Source organism: Zootoca vivipara, chromosome 3, assembly GCF_965207765.1.
Source record: "Zootoca vivipara chromosome 3, rZooViv2.hap1.1, whole genome shotgun sequence".
In the NCBI taxonomy this organism is placed as follows: domain Eukaryota; kingdom Metazoa; phylum Chordata; class Lepidosauria; order Squamata; family Lacertidae; genus Zootoca; species Zootoca vivipara.
Genome location: NC_142586.1, coordinates 30,085,626 through 30,102,038, shown reverse-complemented (window position 1 = coordinate 30,102,038; position 16,413 = coordinate 30,085,626).

Below are 16,413 nucleotides of genomic sequence, written 5' to 3'. Positions count from 1 at the left end.
AGGCTCCTTGCATTCTGCCCCATCATTCACAGAGGGGATGAGACAGCACTGCTTGGGCGCATCTCCTCTGTAAATTAAGCTGCATCCTAATTGCTTCTGGGTGGCGGGAGGCATGAGTGAAGCAGACAGTGTATAATAATAATAATAATAATAAACTTTTATTTATATCCTGCCCTCCCTGGTCGAAGTCAGGCTCAGGATGGCTAACATCAGATATATAACATTGGTATAAAATCAAACAATAATTAAATTACCTTCTTAAAAACAAGTCAAAATCAAATTAAAGTCTAATTAGATGGCTTTTCGCAGGGTTAGGTTTGGGAACAGTAAGTGCTCATCAGCCCAACTGTTTACGCTGATCTTATATGGGCCTGTGAGTATGCTGGGAGGCCTCTTTTATATTAGTTCTTATACAAAAAGAAAAGGGGAGTCAGACCAAAGGCCTGGTGGAACAACTCCATCTTGCAGGCCCTGCAGAAACATGTCAAATCCTGCAGGGCCCTGATCTCTTGTGGCAGAACGTTCCACCAGGCCAGGGCCAAAACCGAAAAGGCCCTGGCCCTGGTCGAGGCCAGCCTAATCTCTCTGAGGCCCGGGATCTCCAAGGTGTTATTATTTGCAGACCATAAGGTCCTCTGTAGGGCGTACCAGGAGAGGCGGTCCCATAGGCACGAGGGTCCTAAGCCGCTTTTGGTGTTTTTATTGACTCCTGTTGGGTGAATTTAATTATGTCCACATTTTAGGTAGTTTAGGTCAGCCCACATTCTCAGAAGGAAGAACATACTGCAGTTTTGTTTATTCCTCTCTTTGCCCTTGACGCACCCATTCCCTACCCTTGAAATGTCCCTGAAGTGTGACATTTCCTAAAGTTATTTATCCCAAAGTAAGGCTGAAATCCTATACACAATTTTCTGCGGTAAGTTATGATGAATTCAGTGGAGATTACTTCTGAGTATACATGTATAGGATTGCACTATAAATCTCCCTGAGTTCCATGGGATTCCTGCTTGTTTGAATTGCAGTACTAGTGAGATTTTTATTCGTTTCAATTAACCAGGATAAAGTTCTGTATCTTCTTTATATTTCTAACGATGCATGCACTGAAAAATGTAAACAATAATAAAAGGAAAGAAGCAAAAGAGGGGGAAAAATCCCAGTAGGGTATGTAGACACTTTTTGTTTTTGTGTTCCTCCAAGTACTGAAAAACAAAAACAAACACACACAAAAATCAGTCGCAAATCCCGAGAGACTGAACCAATCTCCTTATAGATAAAATGAGGCAGCCCAATCCCCAGCTTGCTATCTGAAAGCTGTGGGAGAGGAATGGGCATAATCTAAGCCATCACCTGCCCTTTGTGGAAAATTGTTAGAAGAACTCCTTTCTTCTCTCCTGAAAGGCATGCGAGGAATGCTGAGCTTGTTTGTTATATAAAGCCAGTGACATAATATAGAGAGGGAGCTTTAAAATTTGACCAGTTAACAAAGCAATAAATTAATAAAACTTATAGTTATTTGTCAAACGTGGGGAAGGGGCCCCTGCCTCAAAATTTTCTGGAATGCAATTGACTGCAGCCCATGAAACACATGCAGATGTTGCTCAAGACATCAGCTGTTGATTTGAGGCTGAATCCACACATGGCGGCATTTCAAAGAGTTGGCCTCGGTGTTTATTGCCTGCAGTGTTGCAATGGATATTCCAAAAATTGGTAAATATTCATATTCTGCATGGTTTGGCTGACAATCTTAGATGGATTTTGCAATGCCTTTGGAGATATACACCAGTTAATTCTAACAGTCATCTTGACATTACAATCCTAATCGCCATGTCTTCTCAGAAGCAATTACTATCAGGTTTAATCTTAGGTAAGAAGCTATAGCAATGGAGCCGGAGAGGAGAGTCAACATTAATTGCTCTCTTCTCTCACTCTCTTTTTCTCTCTTTCTCTCTATCTTTTGGACCACCACAAAATTTGACTAGTCTGTCAAGAGTCAGATCTAAAGGTCATCACAATTCAGACGTTCATTAAAAATATTCATGCCCCACCCAAGCCCTGCTGTGGTCACTGGCCAAACTGATTTTGTACCTGCAGTGCTCTAAAAACAACAACCCTGATTTTAAAAAGACCCAAACAGCGCAATCAGGATTTCTACAACAGACACATGTATATTTTAATATAATAGTCATGGGTACCTTTAACTCACGATGAGAAATAGCCTATTAATTACTCAAATTAATTGCAAATTATATAAATCATTAATACAAATATCCGCTCTGCAGTCAAGATTTGCAAAATAGGTTCGGACTTATATATTTTTTACCAGTCTCCATGGTATAGTCATGCTCTGATATTATTATTATTATTATTATTATTATTATTATTATTATTTGCAGCAGCAAGAGCAGCAAGAGCAAAGGCTTCCTAACCCACATGGTTTTGACCTTTAAAGCCCTATGTGGCTTAGGACCCTCGTACCTATGGGACCGCCTCTCCTGGTATGCCCCGCGGAGGACCTTAAGGTCCACAAATAATAACATTATGGAGATTACGAGCCATAAGGTGGTTAGATTGGTCTCGACTAGGGCCAGGGCCTTTTCAGTACTGGCCCTGACTTGGTGGAACGCTCTTTCACAGGAGACCAGGACCCTGCAGGATTTGTCATCCTTCCGCAGGGCCTGCAAGACAGAGCTGTTCCGCCTGGCCTTTGGGTTGGATTCAGTCTGACCCTTATGTTTTCCTCCCTCGTGGATTTGATTTATGGACTACTTAAAATGAGGTTGCATTTTAAATTGTAATATTGTATTTTAATCTGTATTTTAATTAATTGTTTTCTTTTCTTTTATGTCTTATTGTAATTTTATTAGTGTTAGCCGCCCTGAGCCCGGTTTTGACTGGGGAGGGTGGGGTATAAATAAAAAATTATTATTATTATTATTATTATTATTATTATTATTATTATTTGCACATAGCAGTTTTGCAACTATTCTAGAGCACCCGTTTTGCATGCAGAAAGACCTGTTTTTAACCCTTAGCATTTCCAGAGAGACTGCTGTCAGAAAACCGGGAGAGCTATTGCCAGTCAGTGAAGAAAAGGCTGAGCTGGATAGACCAATGGTTTTTCCCCAGCATAAGAGAACTTCCTGTGTTCTAACTAAAGGAAGGGCGAGTGTCCATGTATCTGCCTAAAGCACACTCTTCTCCCTTTCAGCAATGCCTTGCCATTCAAGAACATTTTCTTCTCAATCCTTGGGAGCGCCAGATCGACAAGACCAAAAGTTCCTTGCAATTCACGTTTAGTCAATATTCCTACTGTACTTTTTGTGTGGGACCTGTGAGACTACAAGTGGCTGCAGTTCCTGCCAGAACCCTTCTCACCTTCCCAACTGTATCTGAATGAGTTCTCATACTTCCAGTATGAGAGCTAGTTTGCATCGACTGTAACTTTTTCAAGTGGGGAGTTATCTCCCGCTACTCCTTTGTGCTAAGCCTGACAGTTGCAAAGCAGGCGAGAGGACATTCTGTATCTATTGTTTCCTGCGACACCATCCAGTAACAACTTATATCAAATGTAGCTTTCAGCGAACTCTGTCAGGATGCTTACTCAGAAGCTGTGTTCAGCAAGACTTATTCCCAAGATTTGCTGTACAAGCCTGGAGCTGCAGTCCTAGGCATCATTTCTCGGGATGCAGTCCCCAGTGGCCTCTAGGAGATTTGCTTCTGAATAAATTTGCTTAAGGTCAGGTTGCTATTTTGTTACATTCGGCCATCACTGCGGAGAGAAAATGAGTATAAAATAGGCAAACGGAACCAAGTGCAGCTATTCTAGTAGGTGATTTTAGGATAGTGGAACTAGTGGCCTCAATTTATATCAATAAAAAGGAATGCAATTCCCCACCCCCACCCCCCACCCCAGTTTCATACATCCCTTTGGATGAAAACGACATCTTTAGTTAGATCAGAGTTTCCCAAACTTGGGTCTCCAGCTGTTTTTGGGCTACAGTTCCCATCATCCTGGTCCTGCTAGCTAGGGATGGTGGAAATTGTAGTCCCAAAAACAGCTACAGACCAATGTTTGGGAAACAATGACTGAGAAGACAGTGCACTGTTTATAGACTAGCTATCCAGGTGAGGTATAATAGCCTTCTTTGCACAGATGAGGCTAAGTTCACTTTTATTCCAAGTGAAGTGCTTTCTGTAACCCCAAGCTGTGTTCATCCACCAGCCAAAGTTAGCCCCACAATATTTCACCATGTACCTTGTTTAAATTTTGAACGAGCAAGTGTTCATTTTGGTACCACCTCAGCAAAGACTCGAATGTGCCCGAGTTGGTACAACGTGTGTGTGGCTATTTATAGCCCATTGTTCTCAGAGTGTTCCAGTATTATGGGAATGTAACCCTGCACTTAAATCTGCTGTGCTGTTTTCTGCTTATCAGCATTTGCCCATTATGTTGTTACAAGGTAAGGTGCCAGGGGTAGTGGGAGTTTGCAGTGTTGTTTTCCTTTGCTAATAGCATGTTAAGAGACCATTATGCAGATCAGAACAGAGGCTATGCACTCTTTTTAAGAGGTATCGGTTGAAACAGGGATGGCCACTTTAGTTGGCTCAAATCTTAAGTTATAAGACACCCAAGGGTATTATTCTGGGTTTATCATGCAGGACATAAACCCAGAGTGAATAACATGGGAGGAACAAGCTCTGGTAGCTTCAAACACTACTGAACTACTTGGAAGAATACTTTAGTTTACAGTGCAATCCTATGCACATATACTGAGAATTAAGTCCTAGTGAATTCAAATGAATTCATTTCTCCATAAGTGCATATAGGCTGGCAGCATTGCAGTGCAATTCTAATCTTGTCTATTTAGTGAGAAGTACCGTAAGTTGCACTAAGTTTAATGGGACTTACTACCCAGTAAGTGGGACTAGGATGGCAGCAAAGTTAAACAAAAACAAAAACCTTTAACAGTCCTTTAGACACAATTACAATTTTATAATATTTCTTTTGACACATGTTAAAATGTTTTAAATATTTTAACCATGTTGTGAAATACAAGTTAAAACATGAGAGCCAATTTTTAAGCACTTTTTTCAAGTCAAATTCATTTCAAAGCCAGTCACTTGGATCATGTCCTCAAACTGTCCCACTGAAATAAATGAGGCTTGAAAGTGCTCAGAAATACCCAGTAACGTCCACAGGTTGTCACTGAAAGCTCTGGATTGATAGCAGTTTCCTTTGGTGCCATGTGAAATGAAAATACATAATTTACTATTGTTATTTAATTTGTGACTTGCTCCCCATGAAAACCCCCAAAGCAATTTCACAAGGCAATAAAAGCACACCTAAAACAATTGCATATTTAATAAAACAGATAAAACCATTTCATATGTGCAGACATGCCCAGGGATTTCTCTTGTATGGCCGGGGGTGGCAAGAGAGCTCAGAAAAGAGGTTAAGGAAGCCACAAGGGCAGGGCATAATTCTGTAATCGTTTGTGCCATGCAAACATAGACTTGGGGCCTGGGTACAGAACTGCACACCCCTAAGCATCTAGTGAGAGGCAGTGAGAGATTTTATTTTCTTGGGCTCCATGATCACTGCAGATGGTGACAGCAGTCACAAAATTAAAAGACGCCTGCTTCTTGGGATAAAAGCGATGACAAACCTAGACAGCATCTTAAAAAGCAGAGACATCACCTTGCCGACAAAGGTCTGTATAGTTAAAGCTATGGTTTTCCCAGTAGTGATGTATGGAAGTGAGAGCTGGACCATAAAGAAGGCTGATTGCCAAAGAATTGGTGCTTTTGAATTAAGGTGCTGGAGGAGACGCTTGAGAGTCCCATGGACTGCAAGAAGATCAAACCTATCCATTCTGAAGGAAATCAGCCCTGAGTGCTCACTGGAAGGACAGATCCTGAAGCTGAGGCTCCAATACTTTGGCCACCTCATGAGAAGAGAAGACTCCCTGGAAAAGACCCTGATGTTGGGAAAGATGGAGGGCACAAGGAGAAGGAGACGACAGAGGACAAGATGGACCTACAAACATGAGTCTGACCAAACTGCGGGAGGCATGCTCTGGTCCATGGGGTCACGAAGAGTCGGACATGACTAAATGACTAAACAACAACAAGAAGCATCCAGCAATTCTGACTGGTGCTGATGGGAATTTGAGTTCAACTACATCTAGAGGACCCCAGGTTTCTGAAAGCCTCACAAACCAGAGTGTAACTGACTTGGGTTTCCTCTGTCCAAGTAGGGAAGGTGCAGTCCCCTCCACAGTAGGCTTGAATCAATTTATACAAAAGCAAATGATTATATGAAAATCAATGGGAATTTGTTTATTTCATTGCAGGCTACCTTCCCCGATGGATGCAGAACTTGCCATAAGCACCGTCTGTAAGAATTCTGCCACTTCTCACTGATCCTTTAACCATTCTTAACAGATGGGGGGGGGTTCTGTTGTTATTCATTCACTAAACATTCATCTTGCAATTCAGTGAGTCTGCAAGGCAGCTGGCAATATTATTAAAAACCCACAGCATTGTGATTATTTTTGGCTAAAGTAATAACATGAAGAGCATAACCACGGTAAGGAAGACTTAAACAGGTCGATCTACATGTGGAAAGCAAAGCAAAAAGAACTCAGAATGGGAACTAGTAGAGGAAGAGGCACGCTAATCAATTAACTAGTGATCTGGCGAGTGGGAAACAAATGCGAATAAAAAGAATCCTAGTGTGGAGATGCCAAATCCTTTCAAACAGATTGAGCCAAACTATTTACCAAACAAACTTCATGATAAGAAACTTGGAAGTAGCTGGAGGCCCAGTTTGGCAGGCTTCCAGAGTTAATTAGCACGCACAATAATCTTCTTTCTCTACTTTCCCACCCGGCCCCTGAAAAGAAGTTTGCTCAAAAACCACTTTGACCATTTCTGCCCCACTTGTTGTGCAATATGTTGCTCTGAAAGCAGCACAAGCAGTTTTGATGCAACCCCCCCCACACACACACACACACTACTTGGCTGGCAGAGTGCTGGATAGATCACCCTGTGGCATCAAGTCCTTAATACACATCGTTTGTTCATGTCCAGCCAGGAGCTGTTTTAGGATTGTAGCAGGTTGACCAGATGCAAAACGAGAGGGCAGGGTCTCTGCAAGGTGGGGTGGCAGGAAAAATATCATTTCAGTAGCTGTGTCTCTTCTCTGCCCTGCCACTACCTGAAGAAACCCTGCGCCCTGTTGCACCTGGTTACTCTAGATCCCATAACAAAGGACTGGAGGGAAGGGAGAGCCTTGTGTCAAATAATCCTAAACATATTTACTCAGAAGAAAATAATAGTGTGCTGGATGGGGCCCACTCCCTGCTAAGGAGGGGGGAATAAATTTGATGCAGTTCGGATGTACCAAATCCGTACTTCTTGAAACAATCTGCAACCATCCTTCCAAGACTTTTGCACTTCTCTGAATTTTGCAAATCAGTTCCCCAACCAAGTAATATTTGCAAAAAATAAAATAAAAATGCATTGCTAGGGCAGAGTATGCATAAAAATGTATTATCAGCAGAAAATGTGTCACAAAAATATTTGTATCAAGAAAAAAATGTGTTTATTGAGAGAAAATTACACTAAAATGCTTGCAAATTTTCATGAGGGTATCTTTAGTGTTGCTGTTTTCTAAAATCACATTGCTACAGAAATCTGAAGGACTGGATTTACAGTAAGATGAGAAAATAGAGAACCAAAAGGGACAGATCCACCCATCCCTACTCCCTAGTAAGCCCAATTCTGCTGTACAGGAACAGAGACTACACAAATGACAGAAGTTGGGTACAGATGTCCTCATTGCACCTTTTAATGGATAATCTAAAGCAGGCATAGGCAACCTTGGCTCGCCAGATGTTTTGGAACTACAACTCCCATGATCCCTGACCACTGGCCCTGTTAGCTAGGGATCATGGGAGTTGTAGTTCCAAAACATCTGGAGAGCCAAGGTTGCCTATGTCTGATCCAAAGCTAGGTTGAAATGAGAAAGCCCACAGAACATTTGAGGTCCTGATTCCCTTCTGTTTGACCTCGGATGTCTGTCATAATCAATAGGCTACTATTTGTCTTAGGTATACAGAATTGGATTGCTAGCTGACCATGGGGATGGGGGCAGCCTGGCTGAGCAGCTTGATCTGCAGAGGTGAGCAATATCTCCTGCTAATGTCAACAGATAGTGCTGCTGTCAAGGCGCAAGAAATAAAGGCAGGAAAAAAAAAAACCACAGGCAGCCTGAATGCAGTGATTTGTAGGAATACAGGAAGCTGCTGTGTACCAAGTCAGAACACTGGTCCCATTTAGTTCAATGTTGTGTACACTGATTGGCAGTGTCTGTGATTTCCAACAGCCCTAACTGGAGATGGCAGAGATTGAACCTGGGACCTTCTGCACTCTTCCCCTATGCTTCACCCTGCAAAAGAAGCAGCAGCTGCATAAATTGATATATTAAACGAGGAGGTGTGAGTAGCTACCCTGGGCTATCCTACCCCTGCCAATAAATATTCATTCTGAAATGATCTCTGGTATTTCAACTGGGTGCGAGTTCAATCAACAGTCCTCCGCAAGCCTCTCTCAAAAGGTCACGTACACACACAAGCCAGGCAGCACTTAATTGAACAGGTTGTGTGCGAAATGTAACAATTGTGTACGCTGCGTTTAAAGAAATCCATGCAGGGATCCTGGTGACATAATAAGCCCCATAGCAAAAGTGGCGTGCACAGTGCTGTTAACCGTTGCATTTAAGGCTATAAATAGGAAGGGGGTATTGAACTGCTGTAAGGCATCTCTTTCCTTGCCCTTGCCATACAGGGAGCAATTGTTCATGTGCAGCCCTGGTCTTTGTGTTGGGGGGTGGGGGAGATTTGTGAATCACATCAGGTGGCCAGCTTTGTATTTCTTTTGATCTAAATTTGATTCACAGAGAAAGGCAAGAAGCATGCCTTCTAACACACCCCTTCCATGCTTCGTTAAATTGCATGCATAATTTTTTTTAAGGGTCATTTTTTCAGCTGAATGGCTGTGAAAGCAAATCAGGAATGCTCATGATTTTAACACACAAGAAGGGTGGCAAATTCTCTCCAGGGAAGCCTGAGGTACCACCTCCGCAACTCCTGCCTTGAGTCTAATGAGGAGGGAAGCAAATAAATGACTTAAAGACACTCAGTCTAAGCAGGGCTTTTTTTATGCCAGAACTCACCAGAACTTAGTTCCAGCACCTCTCAGGTGGGCCATTGCCATTCTAAGAGAACAAGGGAGGCATTCGTGATGAGTTCCAGCACCTTTGTTTCCCTAGAAAAACAGCACTGACTCTAAGGGTGTGCAACCTAATTCACACTTACATGGGAGGAAGCTACATTTGGATAGCCATCTCTCACTATAATAAGCATTCTGTCCTCACACGGCCCTTTGCACAGATGAGGAAGTATTCCATTAAGTCTAGTTTCCCATCACATATAAACCAGGAAACTGTGGTTAGCTGTTTCTGAATTAGCCAAGATACTAAACCCACTAACAGGGACCCAGGTGGTGTTGTGGGCTAAACCACTGAGCCTAGGGCTTGCTGATCAGAAGGTCGGCGGTTCGAATCCCTGTGACAGGGTGAGCTCCTATTGCTTGGTCCCAGCTCCTGCCAACCTAGCAGTTTGAAAGCACGTCAAAATGCAAGTAGATAAATAGGAAGGTAAATGGCGGGAAGGTAAATGGCGTTTCCATGTGCTGCTCTGGTTTGCCAGAAGCAGCTTTGTCATGCTGGCCACATGACCTGGAAGCTATACGCCGGCTCCCTCAGCCAATAATGCGAGATGAGCGCGCAACCCCCGAGTCGGTCACGACTGGACCTAATGGTCAGGGGTCCCTTTACCCTTTCCTTACTAAACCCACTATAAATTTGGGCTTAATATCCTGGCTGTTTCTGAAGCCATTAGCTACAGTTTCCTGGTTTGGCTGAAGCAATGAAGACTTCATTGATTGTTCGCTGGCTCCTGCAAACAGAGAAGTGAAGAGGCCATCTGCCAGGGCAAAAAGGTTGTTCATTTCTCTGCTTAATATGCTGAGATATGACCATTCACCCCATTTCCAGTGCAGGTAGAAGCCTTTATTCTTTTGCGAAGGGTCAATGTAACACCACTAAAGCTGTTTTCCTGTCCTGGTCCTCCTTCAAGCCTCTCAATTCTTGCGGCGGGTGGCGGGTGGGAATCCCACAACCTTATGAAAACTATGGCTGCTTTGTTGCCTTACAGGAACGACGATCAGCAGTGTTCAAATTAGTCATGAATATGTTCTATGTGGAACAAAGAAGCAACCTACGTAGGATTATTACTTGTCAGTTAAATAATATCTGAGTCCATATTTAGCCATGATATGAACAGTTGTCAAAGGACGTGGGAACTGAGAGGGTGGGGGGCAAGGCTCAGTTTTCCTTGACTAGTGTTTGCGATCAATTGGGGTTTCAACCAGAAATAGCAGTTTGTAGCCCCTAATCAGGGCCACTTCCTGATGCTTTTCATTTGAGATGGCAATGCTATACCCACTTACCTAGCAGGAAGCCCCATAGAACAACACAACAGGACTTGGTTTTGAATAACGATGTATACAACAGTGGTGCAAAATGCTTGTTGAGGGAAGGTCCTTTAGCAGTTAGGACCAGTTTTCAGTTAGGCAGCTAACAGAAATCATAAAAGAGCTATGATATCATGAAAAGGGGAGTGGATGGGAAACAGGCAAAAAATAGCGGAGCCACCCCCCCCAAAAAAAAAGAATTAAAAACAGCAGGAATAAAAATATAGATTACTGGCAAAGCTTGGGCTATAGGGTCCGGATTCTAATACTCAGATTTTATCTACCTGAATCTTATGGTCTGTCTTAAGGTGCACTTGAGAATGGGTGGAATTTATTTTCCAGATGAAGTTTTTGATATTCATTCCTGCAGTTGAACAGATGACAATGTGCTCTCTTAAATGGAAGGGAGACGAAGGAGAGCACCACCACCAGATCTCGAACCTGAAAGAGGAAAAGTGACAGTGCTCCCTCCATCCCTACTGTATCAGAAGCCCAACCAGCACAATCAACGCTAGCATTAATAGCCCAGCTTTTAAACACGGGGAATCCCTGAGCGATGCTCACGAGCATCTAGGTAGCTCAAGGCAAAGGTCTTGAGGGGGGTGGACAAAGGAGGCTCATGCTGCTCACCTTTTGTTACAGCAGGTTATATTTTAGGAAGTTGCAGGGTGGGTGTGATTTGACTAAAGTTGGGGAGAAATCAGAAGATAGGGGCATGTGGATTTCATTGCGCTCCATCATTTCAGCCCCAGAATAAGGCATGGAAGCCAATTGCTCCCAAACCTACATAATTGATCACTCCAATTAGCACATCCTTCAGCAACACATAACACAGGGCTACAGTAGAGCTGCCATATGTCCAGATTTCTCCAGACATTACCAGGACAAGTCAAAAAGCGCAACATCTTTCCTGATTTTTTACTTTTTGAAATATGGCAACCCTAGGCTACACAGCATTCCTGCTTATGAATACTGCCTCCTTCTTCCTCCCCGCCCGGCTCAGCTGTATGGCTGCAGTATTAAAAGGAATTCTACACATGCTTTTGTTGACCAGTCACTTTGCTGACTCGGCAGAACCTTCTTTTGACCTGGGACACAATCAGTGCTTAAGCATAATCCCTGCACTGAATACATTCAAAGGGCCTCGGAATGGAGGGCACATTCATTCACAATGGAACTGCTGTTAACACAGAAGGGGAATGCCCAATAGGAGAAAAAGTCTGCCTAGCCAACGCAGGGCCTTGAAACCAGGCAGAGCAGATGTCTGGCAAATACCAGACTCCAGGATGGATTCCTGGCATCTCCAAAGAGGGCTGAGAACAGGGACGGACATTCACATTTCAACAGCACCCTGTGCAAGGCCAAAATTTGGTGCCCTCCTCACCTTCCTTTCTGCTCATCATAGTTGTGACACCCTGCTTGGCACCCGGTATGGTGGAACCAGTCATGCTGCCCTAAATTTACCTCTGCTACAAAAGACCCACCTGAAACTCGAAAGAGTCGCAGACAGTTAGCAATATGGAGCCAGTTGAAGTGGTTGGATCTGAAGCAGCTCCCCACATATCCGTGCACAAGAAAGTGCCAAATTCACAGAGTAATTCAAGAACGTGGATCCTATACAGCAGGTGTAGCTAACCCAGGCCAGGCCCCACAAGAATATGTTTCTGCTGCTTCCCTCCCCCCCCTCCCCAAAAAAATCCCTACTGATTTTGGCAGTGGCAGCAAAAATAATAACTAAGAAATAAAGGAGTAGGCAGTTCTGGGATAGGCAGAGCCTAGTGTTCAGATGCCTAGTGTCCTAAGTGACAGTCCTCAGATAGAACATTTGGTGGATGCAGAAGGGGAGATAACATCTGAACGCTGCCCTGTTTAGGGAAGTTTTTAATGTCTGATGTTTTATTGTATTTTAATGTCTAATGTTTTATTGTATTTTTAATATTTTGTTGGAAGCTGCCCAGAGTATTATTATTATTATTATTATTATTATTATTATTATTATTATTATTATTATTACCCCTTCCTTAGTAGACCTGCATGAAGGCTGTAGGTATGGGTGTCCCAAAGGTTTTGGAGGCGCAAGCCGAATTGGCAGTGAGATCAGGTATAACAGCCCCAATACCATCATGAGCAGAAATCCTGGATCCAGAATTAAAAAGATGTCTGCAGGGGCCCTGCTTGATGTTAATGGTCCACAGTTTAATGTGGCCTCCCCTCACAGATCTGGTTGGTGTGGTCCTCAGTGGGTGCTAAGCAGCTTTTGCAGACATTTTAATTTGCCCAGGCATGTCATTGATTTATTTAACGATGCGCTTTTCAGATTCACTGAACTGTTTCGTGACTTTATTTACGGTTCTTACTACTTGTTTTAAAATGAGTTTCTTGTGATAACGTGCTTCGATATTGCTTCCTGCTCAGATATTTGATTTAAAAGTGGCCAAAAAATAAATAAATGAAACCAGGCCTTGCTCAATTTTTTGCTGATTTTTTTAGCTACAAATATTTCCAAATTAATTGCCATTGCTGGGAACCGTGTAGACATTGTTAGTTAACAATAAAGCAAATTTGATGAGCCTTGGAAATGGCGACATCCCGTGGCAATGTGAGGTATGTGTTGGAGCAGATCCAGTTGTAGTCGTAGATGCTATAATACCGTACTACTCCTATTGATGCAGCCCAGAATTGCATTGGCTTTCTAGCTGCTGCATCACACTGTTGACTCATGTCAAGTTTGTGGTCTACCAAGACTCCTAGATCCTTTTCACATGTACTGCTCTCAAGCCAGGTGTCACCCATCCTGTATTTGTGCCTTTCATTTTTTATTTGGCCCAAGTGTAGTACTTTACATTTCTCCCTGTTAAAATTCATCTTGTTTGCTTTGGCCCAGTTGTTTTATCTGTTAAGGTCATTTTGAAGTGTGATCTTGTCCTCTGGGGTATTAACCACCCCTCCCAATTTGGTGTCATCTGCAAACTTGATCAGGATGCCCTCAAGCCCATCATCCAAGTCTTTTATAAAGATGTTGAATAAGACTGGGCCCAAGACAGGACCCTGTGGCACCCCACTAGTCACTTCTCTCCAGGATGAAGAGGAGCCATTGATGCGCACCCTTTGGGTTCGGTCAGTCATCCAGTTACAAACCCACTGAATGGTAGCATTATCTAGTCCGCATTTTCCCAGCTTCTTTACAAGAATATCATGGGGCACCTTACAAGAATATCATGCTGAGGGACGGATCAGCATGCCAGCTATAAAAATTGCATGACGTTCCCTACAGCACATAAGCTTGACCCCAACTTCTCGCTGTGGATTTTAAGGGCAAACCAAGGAGTACCCTTCCCTGCTCCATAGGAATGTCAATTTACGATCAGCTTAGGTGGAAATAAGATGGCCTGACATGAGAGTTGATTTGCACTTCTACTTTTTGAGGTTGCTGTGTACACTTAAAGTGCCTGACTGCCCCCAAATAATCCTGTAGTTTGTAGGGTGCTGGGAACTGTAGCTCTGTGAAGCGAAAACTACTACAGTTTCTTTGGAAGAAGCCACTGGAAAAAAATCAATTACCCTACTCTGGAGCCCAACTATAAATTTCTTTAAAGCAGAACAGCACAAACATTCCAGAAATAGAGAGAGAGAGAGAGTTCAAAGCATGGTGGATGAAGACAATGGCCCATCTTGTCCAACTTTCTGTTACCACAGTGACCAGCCTGATGCCTGTGGGGGAAAATTGCATTTTTTAGCTGTGGCTCAATAGGAAACCTCATCCCGACCTTCCTAATGGAGGCCCCACAGTGGGAGATGTTTAGGGAAAGTCTGGCAAAAATTAGTTATTTCCCACAGAGGGCAGCAGTGGCCAAGTAGTGGCCTAGTAGTATCTGCTGTTCATTATTATAGCTGCAGCTTTATAGGTTTAGTAGCCAAATTCCTCCTGTTCTCTGACTCATGCAGAGTGTGCAACATGCATTGATAAACAGATAAACGTTTGTGGCATCTACAGAGCTTTAGAGTATATAGTTCTGACATGCCCTGACCAGGCAGCCCCAACAACTTTGTCTTTTGACAAAGCAGCATGGAAGAAAACCATTCTTTATATGTGAAAGTCAAAAGTTACAAGCTCATCCTCATGGTTGATCTAGGCTAGGCAGGTTCCTAAACAAAAGCTCAACGACTTTGACCTGAACCCCCCAAAAGGGGGTGGATCACAGCCAGTTTTTAACTCTGTAAGTAGATCGCAGTCTTTTGGGAGTTGTCCACCCCTGATAGACCTCTCCTCATAGAGTATTCCTTAAAGATTTAGCAGAGGAGACACCAGATGGAGTTGTTCTGAGCAAGGATATTTTTGTAAATGCGATTGACACAAATTATTGCTGTCATTTCTTATTTTGCTCAAAATAAGCTTCTCTCACACACAAAAAAAACCAGCACCCTATTCCATGAATTTAACAATAAGAGGGAGAAAATAATCAAGCGAATATTGAAATTTGGGGATAAAATATATTCCCTCTAAGTGGTACAAAATTATCAAGAAGAAATAGAGCTCCCAGTTAAATTATACCCTTACCTGATCTCTGCAAACCCCAGTGTGGTCTTTGCAGTGACCAAGGTAAGTAAAAGCACAAGTCTAACCATGTCTACTCAGAAATAAATCCCATTGAATTAAATGGGACTTATTCCCAGGCAGATGGGGTTCGGATTACAGCCCAAGGGTGCTTCCAGGTGCTTTATTAAGGGGTGGTGCTACTCATACATGCAAGTTTTTCACAAGCATCCTCCACACAATCAAATGCCAGCCCCTATCCCTTACCCCACCCTCATTGAATCTGGCATTTCCCTTTCCGGGGAAAATCCAATCAAGTTTTGAAAAGCTGTTGCCAGTGGCCCATCTGAACAACCTGTTTAAACCCCCATTTGGAAGCAGCCTTTGAGAAGAAGCAAGAGCTTGTAACTTTAGGGCTTCAGGGTAACAAATATACGCTTACCCCTTCATGGGCCTAGCCAGGATTTTTGTTGGGGGCTGTAAAACTTTTGTTGGGAGGGGGCAGAACCAATGTGATTGGTCAGTTAGTTAAGTATTTCTTTTGTTTTACTTAATTGGGGGGCAGCTGCCCACCTGCCCCTCCAGCTACGTCCGTCCGTGTACCCATTGCTCATTCCTATAGGAGCAAAACAGGACAATCCTCTACCTGGTTTATTGCACCATGTGCTTATTCGCTTGCTAGATAATAATATAATCATGCAATGCAAAGCCATCCATAACTTAAAGCCTTATCATATTATGATCTCCTCAACATCAGTCTGATCACTTCCTTTCATTTTCTTCCCTTGCTATGTCTTGGGAACAGTTCCATTCATTTTTATACAGCACCTAAGATTTGGCGTTTTATAAATTATAAGCAAATATTCTCCGAAGGGTGAGGAACATTAGAAAATGACACTGCTGCCACCACCAGCAACTTGATCTTCTTTGTGATTCCTTTGTTGAGGCTTTTTAATAGACTACTGTACATAAGTTCTACAGAGGTTGTCCTTTGTCCCTCTCCTGCGATGGAATACTCACCAAGCTTGTACCCCAAAATAAGGCTGCACCAAGAAGACACTTTTTAATATTAATATTTTTACTGAAAGAATTGCAATTATAAAAGAAATAAAGTGATACAAAGGAAAAAGAGGGGGAAGTGAGGAGGAAAAAAAAGAACAAAGATGTGTATAAGAAAGGGGGGAATATACAAAAATGCAATGTAATATACTCTCATACATACTTATATAAATTGATAAAGTGTTATTATCCCAATACATATATCCAATACATATATAGAT